Genomic DNA, 17581 nt, shown 5'->3' on the forward strand with positions numbered 1-17581 from the left:
ACGTGCTACGTGACGCCCATAGGCAAAAAAAGAGTGTTTCCACACTCGCGCCATGGCTGCGATTGGCGCTGACTAACGCTCCTAGGTTTAAATCAACATATATACCCCACAAAGTGGACGGGAGGATGACCGCCGCCGTAGCTCAGTGGTAGAGCATCGGACGCGTTATTCGAAGGTCGCAGGTTCGGTCCCTGCCGGCGGCAAGTCATCTTTTCGTCCACTTTACTTTCTTCACATTTATATTCTAAAATACTACAGATCACACCCCCTATACTTTCCTCGGCCTTATTGTCTATTAGTTCTCATTAATATTGTGTCAGACTAAACACTAGTCACTTTTTACGCAGACTCCCTTGTGCATTCACCTAAGACGACTCGAAGGCGAAAGCTGTCTTCTTTTTCTTCTAAGTCGATGTGTTGATCCTGCGCCGCCACCCTTCGAAAGCTTTCTGCACCTAACGTGGTTTTGCACTGCCTCCGGGATCGTACCCCCTTTGACCGAGCTACGATGTCGTGTGGTGACGTCATCATGCGACGGAACATCACGACGTCATAATGACGTCACGAATTTGGCGATCGTGACATCATGGTGACGTCATGTGGTGACGTCATCACGTGACAATGATTCCTTGCATCACTTGTCCCGACGCCCCGGGAGGCCGACGCCGACGGTCAAATTTCGCTTTTGATGAGGCACCTAAGGCTTTCCCATTAATAGAAGAAGATGGATTTCGCCTTCCAGTCGTCTTAGGTGATTACATAAGGGACCCTGTAAGTTTTTAAATTAGCGAACCTCAGGCACTTTGGCCGTTTCTATCTATCTATCTATCTATCTATCTATCTATCTATCTATCTATCTATCTATCTATCTATCTATCTATCTATCTATCTATCTATCTATCTATCTATCTATCTATCTATCTATCTATCTATCTATCTTTCCGCCTACGTCAGGGCGCTCTCCAGGTCGTCTCCATGACTTGTAATATACCAAAATTGGCATAGCAGGGGATCAGTGTGTGATGAACGCGATCCACTGGTCATGACATTAATAACGCAAAATACCTGTCGCGTACGTTATCAAACCCTCTCTCTCTCAGTCACGTGTGGCACATACCCGCATACCAGAGATCATGTTTCGCGGGTATGTGCCACAGGTGATGCAGAGTCTCAACCAACGCAGTAACCGCGAACACTCATACTGACACGCAAGGAAAGTAATAATAATAATAATAATAATAATAATTGTTGGGGTTTATGTCCCAAAACCGCGATATGATTATGAGCAGCGCCTCCTCTATTTTTCAGTGCCTGGGCGAACGCTCTCCTCGGGCCGTCGAGCGCGCGCTCCGCGTCCGCTAGCCGCTGCCGCGTGGTGGCGCTGTGCAAGTAGACTACGGGAAGCTGGCGCTGAACGGCCGCGCGTATCACGAAGCTCACGAATTCGTGTTTGCATACGAGTTTAATTGCATTTGTGCTTCTTGCAGGCTTTCACAGGTACATGGGGATGGAAAGAAACGCGAACATAGCGGCGCGCTGTTTTCATCGCGCTCTAACCGTGGTGGCAATAAAATATGCTAGATGGTCTTTTATTGTGTCATGGATGACGTCGTGTTCTCATCACTCATCGAGGCTATAACCACTTGAAAATAGATGCGAAACAGCAAAGAATGCAGATGCCGCATGTTCGCGTGTCTTTCCATCCCCGTTGTAAGTATTCCGCAGGCAGACTGTCAGGCCGTGCTGCCGGTTCGATACTTGCACTCGAGTTTGATAGTATTCGCCTTTTATTTTCTATTTCAGGCTATTGCAACCGCCCCAATAATGCCGTAGTATGTCATACTGTTGTGTTCCACTCTGCAAATGGAACTGAAAGAAATCGCGATTGTCTTTTTATTTCCCTTTATTGACAAAGAAAGAAAATCTCACAGGGTCCCTTATGCATTCATGTAAGACTACTCAAAGGCGAAAGCCATCTTCTTCTTTTCTTCTAGCCAATGTATTGAACATTTTCTGCCTCCCTCCAAGATATTTCTGCGCCTAACGTGGTTTTCTTACAGCCTCAAGGATCGGAGGCTGTGCAAGCTTTCTGCACATCAGCGGAGGCATGCACTGCCTCCGTGATCGGCCCATTTTGACCAAGCGAAGATGTAATATGACGACGTCACGTTATGTGACGTCACGACGATGTCACAAAATTTTATGATCTGCGACGTCATATTATGACGTCATCACGTAATTATTTTTTGCATCACTCGTGCTGACGCCGCCGACGGTCAATTTTCGCGTTTGATGAGGCATCTAAGGCTTTCGCCTTAATACCACTCTTTGCAGACTACCCTTCACGTTTGCAGCCCAAGGTAACAACTGAATCAAGCATGGCAAGTATTCCTAAACGTGACCGTGTAGCGTCCGAACAGTCAACGAATGCATGTAGTACCAGTAGCAACGCTGCCTCACGATCCCCGTCATGTGCATGCAGCGCTGACATTAGGTCTCGAAGCTGAAGAATCGGAGCCCATGTACACTACATGCGCTACCGGCGAAACAACCGACAATCATTATGCACATTGTCACTGGAAGCAGCTTAGTGACATTTCATGCTATTTTGCGCATGAACTCATGGCTTGCGTATAGTGTGCTACACCAGTAGACGGTAGCACGCATCGGGGAACTTTAAGCGCCCAAGCTTTCAGTATTAGCTCTTGGCAAATGCTGCTTTCGAAAATCGACTTTCAGATAGTCAATAACCGACTCTCAGTCAAGCGAACGTAACGGTGACAAAACAATTTTCCGCGCATCACTGGCATGCGCTCTCTGGAATCAGGCTAGCAGACGACGCGCGAGCGTCTCGATCAAATAGCCGCGAAAGACACATGCCTTGGAAATGGGCTGGTTGCCCAGAACGACAAGTGCTTCATGATTCCAGTTTACAAGTTTACATTATACTTTAAACAACGCGAACACAGCCGAAAACTGAACCATATAGCAGCTTCGAATGCAGCCACGGCATTCGTTTCCACGAGCGAAGACGCGACGGCTGGTCTACTACGGTGGCGGCGCCCGGCGGCTAAAAGCCGCACTAACGCGGACGGTCGGTTCCCATTGCGCTCCGCTCCTTCGCCCAGGCACAGAAAAATAGAGGAGGCGCTGTTATGAGTGACGCCGTAGCGAGGGGTTCCGGAAATTTTGACCATCTGGCATTCTTTAACGTGTAGCGAGATCGCACAGTACAAGGGCATCTAGCATTTTGCCTCCATCGAAATTCGATCGCCGTGGCCAGCATCGAACCCGCGACATTCGGGTCAGCAGCCGAGCACTGTAACCGCTACATCACCGCGGCGGACACAAGGAAAGTGAGGAAGGTGAAGACAGAACAGCCCTGGCGTAATCCACTCGTCCTCATGGTGCGCAACGTGGACCACGTGGATTACGCAAAAACCGGGATCAATGCTTCCTACAGTAAATATGCCGAGACAACCAGGCCTCTCATCATTACCGGTGACTTCAACATTGATTTGTCAATACACAACAACACCTGGTCCTTTTACTGCGTGAAATACGGCTTGGATGTGGACAGGGCATCAGAATACCTCGCTGCCACCTCCAGGACACGAGGCATCATAGATCATTTGCATCGTAAGAGGCATCCAGGATTTCCACCAGCTGTACTATACCTTGCACTTCACTGCACTTAGACCCCTCGTAGACGCGATCACGAACGGATCCGAATAACAAGTCCGGTCCTACTGCTGGGGCTCACTGATCAAGGTGATGAAGACCTTGTTCAAGAACTGCCAAGAACCCCTTCCACTCATGCACAGGGGTTCGTGCGTGCGTGCGTTCGTTCGTGCGTGCGTTCGCCGTCTTAAAGGAAAATTATAAGCATAACAAATGTAACAACTGCAACTGTGACTGTAACGTACGTGCAGTGCGCTGCGTGTGCCACTGGGCTGTGTATATATCTAGGGAGACTTTTCTGAATGAAACTTAGTTGCGAGTAACGCCTGTCCTGCGCATCTGTGTTCCTTCTTTGTCTTGTTCAGATTCGCGTTATCCAGTATTGAAGAATATAAGCACTACATATGTGCTTACCGCGTTTGGTGTTGGTAACACCCATGTTAATGTTGGTATAGTTACGCAGCTGCAAACAACTGCTTGTTTAATACATATGCGACTGTTCAACATATGAATGTGGGTATACCACTTCCACATTTCTCTAGCGTCATTCCGTAACGTTTCACTCAATGTGAAAAATTACGCCACAGTCACCATCCGGCGCATGTTTCGCATAACATCGATTTCCACGGTACGTGGAATCTGACGAATTTTTTTCGATCCAAAGAACTGACGGAAGTACTATAATTAAGTTGGTCATCAGCTTCACTTATTTTTATCACTCTGTTTCCAGCTAGCTGAGTAATTAATTTTTATCAAAAGCGTTTTACCGATAATACATTTCCGCTGAGGTGGCTTGAATGGCACGCCTATAAAACGCTGGGTAGCGGCTTGTAGCACCTATTCCCTTAGAATAGCTTAATTTTCACCGATCATTAAAAATACTCGCAGAAGAGAACGAGGCTTTCTATGATTATATATGTATTGTAAGCATTTATTAGACTTCTTCTTCCTCATGTGTAAAAAACCACCAGCAGTCATTCGCTGGCTGGTTTCTGTTAATAAAGTTTATCCCTCCTCCTCCTCCTTCGCTCGAGCGTCTTCTTCGTCGGTGCCATTTTGCTTTTTGTGGAATAAACTGTCGGCTGAACCGTATTATCTCAAGCCCATTTCCCATCCCGGTTTCGATGGTCAGGTTGGATATACATGGACAGCATGTCGCATAGCGTCTGATGAAATCTCTCCGTTAGACCATAGGTTTGTGGGTGCTAGCTAGACGTTGTCTTGTGTACCGTGTTTGACGCTTAGAAAACTTCACTGAGTGTGCTTGAAAAAAATGCCTTGCCCGCTCAAAGGAACGTGAGGGGCCCCGTGACGTAGGTAGATAGCTTTGAAGAAGAAGGCTGCTACTTCGGAAGCAGTTCTTGAATTGATCGAGGCGGTCTCAGCGTACCGGGTCAAGTGATCAATAGTGATCAATCTCTTGCCGACTGGGATTGTTGGGAGGGGCCCGAAGAGGTCAATTCCGACGACAGAGAACGACTCCGCCGGGCAAGGCAGTGATTGTAGGGTCCCGACTGGGGCAGTAGTAGGCCGCTTGCGGTGTTGGCAAAGTGCGCACGAGGCAATATATTTAGCTGCGCTCGTGGAAAGAGCTGGCCAGAAGAATCGACTGTGGATGCGCTCATGGGTTTTGTGGTAACCAAAGTGGCCTGACGTTGAGTCGTCGTGTGAAGCCCGCAGAACTTCAGGCGAAGAGCGCGCGATACGATGGGACGCATCGATGGCCTGCCGGGGGAAAAATAGACCCATAGAGTACATCGTCTTCGGACTTGTAATAGCTTGAGCTGTTTCCGTAGCTTGGCATTAGGGTAAGACGAAGCACCGCTTAGGCCACTGATGATGTCACTGTAATAAGAATCGCCACGCTGATGAGTGGAAAGCACTGAAGGGTGGTCGATGAAGTCAGGGAAGAAATGGACGTAATCGACGATGCGTCCACAGTGCGGCCAATTTGACAAGGTGACGAACGTGCTCCGATGATGGCGGTAATGAGCGTCGTGACATAGCACCGGCATCTTGGTGATTGCTTGCGGTTTGTAAATGACGTCAAAGTTATATGCTTGTAATCGGAGAATCCAGCGGCCAAGGCGTCCCGACAAGTTTTTGATTGTCGACAACCAGCATAGCGCGTGGTGGTCTGTCACAATAGTGAAATGTCAGCAATGGAGGTACGGACGAAATTCTAAAACACGAAAGTGTTTTATGCCGGGGTCCACCAAGGCTTCAGTGACGTATTTTGGTCACGGAATTGACCTCGAAAAATTGCACACGAGCAGATGGCAAAGAAAAGCTTCTTTAAGAAAAAAATTGGCCGCGTATCTGCGTGCTTCGCTGCAAATGTCGTGTAAAGACGATAGAAGAGGCGCTGTGTGAGATATGGACGCCATCTGGCAATACGTCGGGAAACATGAGTGCTGTGTTGCGTGCTGGTAGTCCCGACGCAGCAGCAGGCGAAGACCGGCGGTGACCAACGCGACCGGCGGGGACGCCAGCCAGCCCGAAAACGCGGTTTGGCGCGAAGCGCTGAAGCAGAGAAACATCCGCACTCAACGAGTACTCTCCACACACTCTTTTATTTACACGTCGCCTGGGTAAAACAGGAACGCCAGAACGCCAACCGGCAGCCTGAAGGCCGCCCACAACGCTGCTTTTTCATTTTTTAAATATTTTTTTTTCACCTTCTTGACCTTCTCAAAACTAAAGTTTTTCAACACCAACCCATGGCATTCGTACAGTGCAATACAGAACCGAAACCGAAACACAACCATGAGCTCGTGCGAAGGGCACGGAGGAAGGCAAATTTCAGCGCAGTCGCATTTTCAGCTTTGTTGAAACAGCGCTCACTAGACGACGACGAAGTAAAAGAAGGCACAGGACAGGCAGCGCCTGTCCTGTGCCTTCTTTTACTTCGTCGTCGTCTAGTGAGCGCTGTTTCAACAAAGATGAACGCATACCAACTCGCTCAAGCTTCCATTCTTATGCATTTTCAGCGCAGCTTAAGAAACTAGGGTCCTTAAAATTACGTATGTATGCATTTTCTATTAAAGGAACACGCCACCTAATACTTACCTAGTGATGTTGCACCTCAGATATGCATGATATTTACTTTTTGATCGACAACATTCACAAGTATGAACAGCCATACCAGTTCAAGACGGCTGGCCCTTGGGCAAGTGGTTCAACTTTGGCAGAGTGGCTGAATCGAGGGACGTGCCGACAAACAGAAAGACAGACAGAAAGACAGACCAAAATTTCTGCGTTTAAGTTCCCCAAGAAAGACTATCGTCTTTAAAAAAGCTCCATCAACGGGAGTGGAAACCATGACCTCTCGGTCCGCGTCAACAGATGCCGGGCATGCTATCTACTTGGCCACGGTCACACACTCTGGAGCTTTTACAAACGTGGCTTTTATATCCCACACTTTCCTCTCACAGTGTTCTTTGTCGGCGGGGTGGTGTCGCCGTGAGGGAGCGGTAACGTGAAGTAATGCATCATTACCGTGGCTTCCGCGATTAGCTCCGGCAACGCGTCGTTGCTACACGTCCGTCCCAATCGGCGCGTTTACAACAGCAGAAGTGCCATTTTGTCAACGCCTTGGTGGCGAACGCTCGAAGCGATCGGACGCACTGCACATCGCCTCCCGAGTCTTTCGGCTTTTTCGCTGCGACGAATGCTTACCGACCAATAATTTATGTACGAGTGGGTGCATGAAGTTATTAGGAACGCGCGGATACCACACTCGACGCTGGATTTCTCAAGATTCTCCCAGGAGAGTTCGTTTACCCGGCCAACGCCGCTCGCCGCCCTGAGCCTAGCTGGCTCAGCGCGCGTTCGGCTCCTTATCGAGGCCTTGCGCCGCACCTGTCGCTACTCACGTCGTCGTGCCCCTGCCGCCCACCGGCATGCAGTGCGTCGTAGAAGGTCATACCATCTCTGAAGAGGAGTGGTCGGACGACTCGTGGCAGTCGCCCGGCTATCGTGCCCAGGAACGACGCCGACGGGAACTTGAAAACCAAGGCAAGCCCGATCTTCAACTGAGTGCGTCGGACAATGCCCGCGCCGCTGTGCCGGAACGCCAACACCAGATTAAGCCACGTCCGCCTCCATTACGCCGGCGTGCACCACTTCCCCGATTGCCGCAAGATACCATCCATATAGTAGGACGGCCAAGAACACCCATCGACTTGACGAAAGTGCCACCATGGCAATTGCATGACGCCCTGCTAAAGGCAGCGTCGCTGCCGGATCAGCCACCCGCAAGTCGGGATCGTCTTCGGACGCACCCCACCAATAATACCTATACACTGAGTGTCATCGACTCACAACGCGACCAGGCCTACCTCCGTGTGAAGTCTATTAACGTGGGCACTGATACCATCGAGCTCCATGTCTACGCCCCCCCTCCGGATGACGCCGTAATGAGGCATAATGTTCCATGCATACGATGACTTCTCGGACAACGAAATACTGGCGGACCTACAAGCCAGCAACCCCGACATCCCTATTGTGAGTGGAAGACGCATGGGCCAAACTAGGCACATTGTGGTCGCACTCACGACCAAGAATCTTCCCAAGTGGATATTCTACCACGGCACCGACATCAGGCTCTATCCGTTCTACAACAAGGTGGAAGCATGTTTCAACTGCCGCAAGGTCGGTCACCGCACGGATGTTTGCCCGCTGCCACGCAAGCAGCGGTGCCGCCGCTGCGGCGAGGAACACCCTCCACCAGGAGAAGGCGAGAAACCCAAGTGCACGTCGCGCTGCATCGTCTGCTGTGGTGCACACAACCCCGGCAGCTCCAACTGCAAGTATCGCTTTGTCAAGAAAGCGCCACCCACCCCGCAATGGAAGCAAGAAGCCCAAGAACCTACATCGAACACCCAAGGCAACCCGTCCCACAGCGGCACCTCAAGCAGCCGCTCACCATCCCCTCGAGACCATTCTCCATCTTTTCCACCACCCGGGACCAGCAGCAGCCAGCACAAAGGACCAGAGCGCAGGTCCCGATCCCAGACCCGGCGCGTGAGGTCCGCTCAGCCCAACGCCGACACAGCAAATCTCGATCTCGCTCGCAGCGCCCGACGTCCCAATCAGCCAGACGCACCCCTTCGACGTCCCGGTCATCCAGTAGACGCCCCGGAGAGGCGCCAAAGTCGCTGGCCTGGCAGCGGGGTCCCCCGGCGTCGCTACTATCATCCGATGCACAGGTGAGGGAGTTGGCAAAGGAGAATTCTGCACTTAAGGCACAAATTTCGGCCCAGCAGTCCCAGATAGCTAAGTTAACTAGCTACATAAAGTCTCTAGAAGCCAAAATTGACAGAGCACTCAACTTCAACAAACAAACAGCTACACCCACACCATCTCAAACGCAAGAAACACACCCTAACCCACTCACAACCAACAACACGGCGTCAGCGCCAGCACCTCAGCCTCAAAATGCCATTAAACGCAAGGCAGCTACGCCCACCGCTTCACTCCGCGCAGAGGAGGAGGAGGAATAAACATTTTATTCAAATGGCAAACTAAGGTTCCCGTGGTTGGAACCCCTATTCCAGGGCCCCACTGGCCCGAGCGGCTCGCTTGGCCTGGTCCAAGGTTGCCTGCTGGCTTCCCAAGTCCTGCCGAAGTGGACATAACCGCAACAGTAACGACGGCAGTTACGGCAGCCATCTCCACCCTACGATCCGATTTAACAGCCGAACTAGAAACACGCTTTAATGCGATCCACCAAATCATCCTAGAAACAAACAATTCGTTCGCCGTGCTCAAGAGCTCGACCGAAGCCGCACTGGCTGACTTCAGCGTACAGTTGGCCATACACCACACACCATCAAACAGCCGGCAACCACCGGCCACCGCACCAATAACTACTTAGTCATGGCTGCACGCCAAACGCTCACCGTTTGGCAATGGAACTGCAGGGGCTACCGCAAAAAGAGGGGCCACCTGCAGCAACATACCCAACATATTCAGAACCACGCACAAGATGGAGAACGTACCCCGGACATCATAGTGTTGCAAGAAACTAACAGTCCCGCTAACCTGCCCGGATACGTACCCTATAATCAGAAAACGGACCTCTCCGTAAGCGCGCAGTGCCACACTGCCATTTTAGTACATCGAAACCTCACAGCTATTCAACATGAACTTGACGGCACGAGCATCCATCACACACTGGTGCAAATCGTACCAAAACGAAGAGGAGACAAGCCACTCCTTATTCTAAATATATACAGTCCACCGAGAGACAGAGGTGCGGATCTTCCTTACATCTTTCGGAAGGCATCGCTTCTGGCCAAGGACGCAAAGCTGCTGGTACTAGGCGATTTCAACGCGAAACATCCCGAATGGGGATATCCCAAATCGGATCCCAAGGGTCTCCGATTATGGAACATCATACACGACCTAGGTATCAGTATCCTCAACGACCCACAGCAACCAACGCGAGTCGGAAACAGCGTGTGTAGGGACACCACGCCGGACCTCTCCCTACACACAGGGTGCCCGATGGCAAAACACGGGTCACACGGTAGGAAGTGACCATTGCATTCTAGCGACAACCATTGAGGTGACCGCAAGCAATGCAAAAAAGCGAGCCACGGCTCACATTACTGACTGGGATAAATTCCGCCAACTGCGCAAAGAAACGGCGCCCGAATCCATATCAGACCTGAACGAATGGATAAATTCGTTACGTCGAGATGTGGACACTACAACGTATCAAACAGGCGTAACTCAAGAACAGCCGTCAACAGACTCCCGCCTTCTACATATGTGGGAGGCGCATGAAAGCCTCATGCGTAGGTGGCGGCGCCAGCGTCACAATAACAGGCTCCGCCGCCGCATTGCGAGGCTCGAACGCGAACTTGAAGCCCACACTGCTGCGCTAGAACGCCAGCAGTGGGGCCAAATTTGCAACAGCCTCAATAGCCAGATGGGCTGCAAAAAAACATGGCATCTGCTGCGGCACATGCTTGACCCCGGCAGCCTTAAGTCGGCGGCATGCAAACAGCTTGCGCGCATTATCCACCAATACCCGGGCACCGATGAGGAGCTGCTGGACGAGCTCATCACACGCTACTTCAACACCTCCCAAAAACAAAGCAGCACAGCGCAGTTGCCCCAGTACACAGGAACCCCGAACGAACAGTTGGACGCCGACATTTCGGAAGCTGAAGTTTGCGTAGCGTTACACAAACTGCGCACAACATCGGCGCCCGGCCCTGACGGGGTCACAAACAAGACGCTGCGCAACCTCGATCCAAAGTCGGTGGCGGCCATTACCGAATATATGAATGAGTGCTGGAGGTCCGGCCAATTACCAGGAGAATGGAAACACGCAAGGGTCGCCTTTATACCAAAACCGGGCAAGAAACTCAACCTGGAAAATCTTCGCCCCATCTCGCTTACCTCCTGCCTGGGCAAACTAATGGAGCACGTTGTGCTCTGCCGCCTGCAAAATTTCGCAGAGGAGCACAGCTTACTTCCCCCAACAATGCTGGGCTTCAGGGCCCATCTATCTACACAGGATGCACTCATCCAGTTGCACCACGATCTTCTACGTCCTGGGAGTGGCACTAGTACCAAGGCTTTGCTCGGTCTGGACCTTCACAAAGCATTTGACAACGTCAAGCACACTACTATTCTAGGCAGTCTATCTAAACTACAACCCGGAGAACGCATATTTAACTACATCCGTGCTTTCTTAACCGACCGAACAGTTGAACTCTCGGTGGGCGACCTCCGTTCCAAGCTAATAACTCTTGGCGATCGCGGCACTCCGCAAGGAGCGGTTTTATCCCCTTTTCTATTCAACCTCTCTGTGAGGTCACTACCCTCCAAGCTCGACACGATACCCGGCCTGCGATACACCCTGTACGCAGACGATATCACGCTCTGGACGACTGTGGGATCCGATGGTCAAATCGAAGAGACCCTTCAAAGGGCTACGGACACAGTCGTCCAGCACGTGACGGATGCGGGTTTAGAGTGCTCGCAGAGCAAATCGGAGCTACTAATACTCCGACCTCCAGACCGACGCAAAATTAAGACTTCACTCCCTAGTATCAACGGTTATGTGAACGACACGCCAATACCACAGGTGGGCCACATGAGAGTGCTCGGACTCATTGTACAAACAAACCACCACAACAACATCACATTGGACCGCCTCACCGTAACGGTGAACCAGACAGCCCATCTCATATCTCGAGTGAGCGCGCGCAATCGAGGCATGAAGGAGAAGGAATTACTCCAGATAATTCAGGCCTTCGTTTTGTCGCGCTTCACGTACGCCCTCCCTTACTTGCACCTCCTTCAGTCTGAGCGAGCCCAACTAAACCGCCTTATACGTAAAGCTTATAAGGTGGCACTGGGGCTCCCCCGAAACACCTCGACCGAGCGCCTCCTCAATCTTGGGCTACGTAACACTTTAGAATGAGCTTCTCGAAGCGCATCGTACGGCGCAAATTCACCGATTACAAGGAAGCAGAACGGGCCGATGGATCCTTGATAAAATCGGGCACGAGGTTTCTCCAACGGGTAACGATCCTGCCATAATCCCCCCCAATATCAGAAAAAACTTCCTAATAAAACCGCTGCCAAAGAACACGTTGGCCAACCACCACGACGGCAGAAGGAAAGCGAGGGCCAAATTCTTGCACAAAAAGTACGCGTCCAACCCTGAAGTGGCGTACGTTGACGCCGCCCAATACCGAGACTTGACCAATGCATACGCAATAAGTGTAATCACTCGTCCTGTCGTCAATGCAGATTCACCCCGAGTAAAAACGGCTGGTTCCGTCCGCGCGCTTAACACGACAGAAGCCGAGGAAGCGGCCATAGCCTTATATATATAGGAGCAGCATCCGGATTCACAATTATATTAAGCGACTCAAAGGCCGCCATTTCCAACTTTGCACGTGGCATTGTGGCCCCCACAACACTGCGTTTACTCCGCCCCACTCTGCTTACTGATCCTGAGGAAGAAACACTATGCTCCATTGAGCTGATATGGGTCCCGGCTCACGCGGGGAACCCGGGAAACGAGGCGGCCCACCAATATGCTCGAGAATTCGTCAGCCGAGTGGTGGGACCCGCCTCTGATCCGGGGGACCCTGGTGAAGCCTTGACATCATATCACGACATTACGCAATATTACCGCCTATCGAGGCAGTTAAAGCCACCCCCGCACCACAAGTTAACTAAGCGCCAGGAGGTTGTCTGGCGCCGACTGCAAACGCATTCATTCCCGTGTCCATATATTTATGCACGTATATACCCCGACACGATTGACCCGTATTGCTCGCATTGTGGGTCAATAGCCACACTTCATCACATTCTCTGGGACTGCAGGGAATACCCCCCCCCTCTCCCGATCTCCTGGCCACTCCCTCGCCCGAAGGGTGGGAGGAGGTTTTGACCTCCACCAGCCTGGGAGTTCAGCTACAGGCCATACAGAGAGCAGAGGAGGTGGCCACCAGGTTCAGCCTGGCGGATCACCTACCTCCATAAAGTCTGACGACAATAAAGTTGTGTTCTCTCTCTCTGTCAACGCCTTAACACACCGCGAGGTGGCGGCCTTAGTCAAAGGCTCGGCCTCGCTCATAGCATCCATGGGTTTATGTGAAAAATACGTGTGCGATGCAAGCCTGCCTCTCCTGGCTATAACACCGCGTTCTCCGCTTACGTTCGCCCCGAGAAAAATCGCGACCGGGATAGAGGGTGGACACGACGCGCATTGCGTTTCCCTCTAGTCCCGCCGTGGTGTTCAATAACTCTAACATGCGGCGGATAGCGAACTTAGCCCAAGTTCTACCTCCAATCAGCGACACCACTTTCTCTGAATACGCTTTCACCGTTAACTATTACAGCTACCACGAAGGTTTCCTTAATCATTGATCATGGACGTTTGTCATCGAGATGGAGATGTGCCACCAAGCGTCAACGTGGGTGCATCCACGTGAAGTGGTGCTATAACTGCCAAACACCAAGAGACATTGTGCAAGCTGTCTTATATCAATGTACAGTAAGCAATCAACTATTTCTGTAAAGACACGTTTTACTTTCGTGTTATACCGATTCCTATGACGGAGGGGTCAACCATGTTTTTTTTTTTTGGGTCGCACGCATACTTATATGGTAAGTGGCACGAAACAGACGTAGTTGATAATAGGGATGATGAATGGAACATGGTCCATACACAGAATAGCGGATGCGCCAATCGTCACACTGTTCTATGAAAAAACATCTAAAGTGTGCGTGCATATCTGCTAGTAACAGCGTCCGAAGAACAAGACACACTTACTGCACGTATACATATATATTGTCACAGCATTCACAGCGGGCACATTATACGACATAGATGCACTGCGGAAACACCGGGAAACATCCCTTTTTTGGGCGGACCAGACAACAGCCAAGCACTCTGGTTCTGTTATCGAGTACTTTTTTTCTGCAGATGTCAGTGGGTGTCTTGCATACCCGACAACTTCTCGCGAAATTCACGGCCGCGCTGTAGCCTTACGGCGCCAATTCCTTGTCCGCTAGCGTCAGTGTGTAATAACGCAGGTGCCTTGTCATAGAAAGAACAAAGGACCGGTGGGGATGTCAGTGCGCGCTTGAGCTCTTGGAATGCAGCTTCGCACTGATCATTCCAATCCAAGGAACCGGTACCAGAAAGGAGCTTGTGGAGAGGTGAAGTTCCGGATGAAGCGTCGAATTTGTGATGCGAGTCCAAGGAAGCTGCGCAATTCTTTTGCACGAAATGGGCGTGGAAAGTTCAGTGCTGCGGAATTTTTGCCCGGGTCCGGCTGGAAGCCATCTTTGCTAACGAGATGTCCGAGAACTTTGATCGTTGTGCTAGCGAAGTGGCACTTCTTTGTGTTTAGTTGAAGTCCAGCATTGGAGAGGCATGGCAGCACTTCATCTAGACGATGCAGATGGTCAGCAAAAGTGGAGGAAAACACGTAGACAAGTTTTCCTCTTGAGGACGCGAAGAACAGTGTCGATCATCCTTTCAAATGTGTGTGTGTGTGGGGGGGGGGGATTACATAGGCCGAAGGGCATTACGTTAAGCTCGTAAAGGCAGTCCAGCGTAGAAAAGGCGGTCTTTCCTTTGTGCGCTTCGTCCATTGGAATTTGCCAATATCCGGAACGAAGGTCAAGGGAGGAGAAGTGTGGAGCGCCTCGCAAAGAGTCAAGTGCATCATCTATATGGGCATTGGATATATATCCTTTCAGGTGACCTTGTCGAGCGCGCCGTAACCAACACACAATCGTACCTATCCATCCTTCTTTTGTACCAAAACAACGGATGATGACCAAGAGGTGGCAGAGGGTCGCATGATGTTTCTTTTGAGCATGTCGGCCACGTTGTCCTCAATTATTTTGCGTTCGGCCAAGGAGACTCGGTAGAGATGACGGCGTACAACATTCTGACCATCAGTGTCGATACGATGAGACGCAACTGTGGTCTGTCCGAGTGACGAAGCATTGGCGTCGAAGGAGGCCTGATGTTTCTTTAGCAATTGCAGCAAGCCTGACGCTGAGGAGCAGGAAGGTCAGGATCCATCCCGGAAGCAAATATGGAGGAAGTAATCGGCTTGCCCTTTTGAGGAGGAGCGTGCAAGGCGCCAAGAGGGACAAAAGATACCGATTGATTATCCACATAGCAGGTCACCGCAGAACGTTGAGGTAGGAGAATAGTCTCAGTGGTGCTGTTCAGGCCCATGATTACCGCAGAACTTTCTTTGAACCGCAGCAGGCTGGAGGAAAATACAATGCCACGAGCTGGACAGAGGCAGTAAGGAGTGATAAACACGTCACCAATGGCAATGTGCATAAAAGTGATCGTGATGAGTTGCTCCTGACCCGGAGGCAGTACGTAATCGGCAGCTGTAAAAAAATGCAGTCGTTTCTCGTCGATACTCTCGCTGCAGTGATCGGTTTCGGTCATCTAGACAGCACGTTGGCGGCAAGAACTTAAAGCAGACGTTGACGAGAGAAAGTTCCAGCCTAAAATTAGGTCATGAGCACACGAAATTAAAACTGCTAACGTGATTTCATGACAAATACCGTCAATGAAGACGCATGCTGTGCATTGGGCTAACGGCGAACCGTAGGCTTGCAATTCCTCACGAATTACGGCTCGAATGATGGATGAGAGCTCCATACTGTTTGCCAGGGGTTTTTGGAAACGTCGGAACGCAGGCGGATTGATTGCAGGGTATCAAGCCGCTGGGACACAGAGGTGACGTCCGATACCATCGAAGGGCTGTTCGCGGCAAGGGCATTGAAAGCAGTAGGCCCCATAACCTTCAGAAGGTGTTGTACGCGATCAGTTTCTGGCATGGCGTCGTCGATACTGCGGCAAAGCGCAAGAATATCTTTAATGTACGAGGTATAAGACGCGTCTTAATTCTGGACGCGTTCAGCCTGTTTCTTCCTCGCAACTTCCGAGCGAACCGTCTGTGTGCCGAAAATCCGCCGTAGCTGGTCTTTGAAGGAAGACCAATGACGGATGCCGCTCTCGTGATTTAGCAACCATGTCTTGGCTTTGGGATACGTAAAACTGTACGTGGGCTAACTTGAATGCATCGTTCCAGTTGTTTTAAACGCTTACACGTGTAAGTTGTCCAGCCAATCTTCGTCATCTTCTCCAGGCAGACCGGAGAGATTTCGGGATATCGATGGGGTTTGTTGGCAGTGGTGGGGGTGGCGGTTGGTGGTTGGACCAGATAGGTTGGCACTGTGGGCTCATTTTGTGGCATGGTGGTCTGCTGGCGTAAGCGGCGTCCCGAACGGAGCCGCAGGAGAGACCTTTAGAAGAAGAGAGGTCGAAGCTCATCCACTACTTAAACTATTACGGTTCAGCCGACGGTTTATTCGACGAAAAGCAAGATGGCGCCGACGAAGAAGGCACCCAAACGAATGACTGCATGGTGATGGTTTTTACAGATGAGGTAGATGAAATCCAGCAAATTTCTACACTATTCATTTCGTCGCAATAGTATTCTGAATAGAGGATAGCTGTATGGGCTTCCTCGAAAGGTAATATTAGATCGCTGCTATCCACCTGGTTTCGCGGTGGTTGACATATATGTAATGACGGTGCGTTTCTCAGCTGCATAAATCTCAAAAGGACACTGTTGTTGCCCTGAAAACAATGAAATGTAGAGCCTTTTTTGTTTTTTTTTTCAGCTGAAGCCGACAAATTTTTCTCTTCTAGGCATGCAACTACCATTGATTTTCCATTACACCGAGATGAAAAACAATTGAAACAGTGGGATTGTTTCAGCAGAGAAGCACATACTTGTAAAAAAAACAGCGCATTTCAACTCACAGGGTCCCTTATGCATTCACCTAAGAGTACTCAGACGAAGGCGAAAGCCATCTTTTTATTGTTCTTAGCAGGGTCATTCCACGCCAAACGTCCCAGACATTGCGCTCGACCCTCTCGAATTGTATTGTAAAAAATTGTGGACGTTCATATCAGTGCACTATTTGCCCTCGGAAAGTATTTTTTGGAAAAAAAATTTTTCTTGTCTGTTACAGTGATTTGAATTTTGCCGTAGTGGGTGAAACATAGGTTGCGAAAAAATACTCTAAAAAATACAATACTTTACGGAACTCCTTAAATATCTGCTGTTTACTTGAAAAGGAATGGCACTACCTTATTATCGCCCATTGACGACCACTACTTAGTCTCAAGGTGTGCTTTGTGGTGAAGCAATGCTGCAATTTTGCGCCCATTTTGAGTATTTTTTAAAAATTCTACGAATAATACAGACAAAATAGGACTATATCACCTGGCTGGATAGTTGGCTGTAGGCGTGTCAAAAAAGTATTGAAGTCGATGACCGAGTTGTTTCGAAGTGGAAGGGGCGCAAACATTGAA

Source organism: Rhipicephalus sanguineus, chromosome 3 (genome assembly GCF_013339695.2).
Source record: "Rhipicephalus sanguineus isolate Rsan-2018 chromosome 3, BIME_Rsan_1.4, whole genome shotgun sequence".
Classification (NCBI taxonomy): domain Eukaryota; kingdom Metazoa; phylum Arthropoda; class Arachnida; order Ixodida; family Ixodidae; genus Rhipicephalus; species Rhipicephalus sanguineus.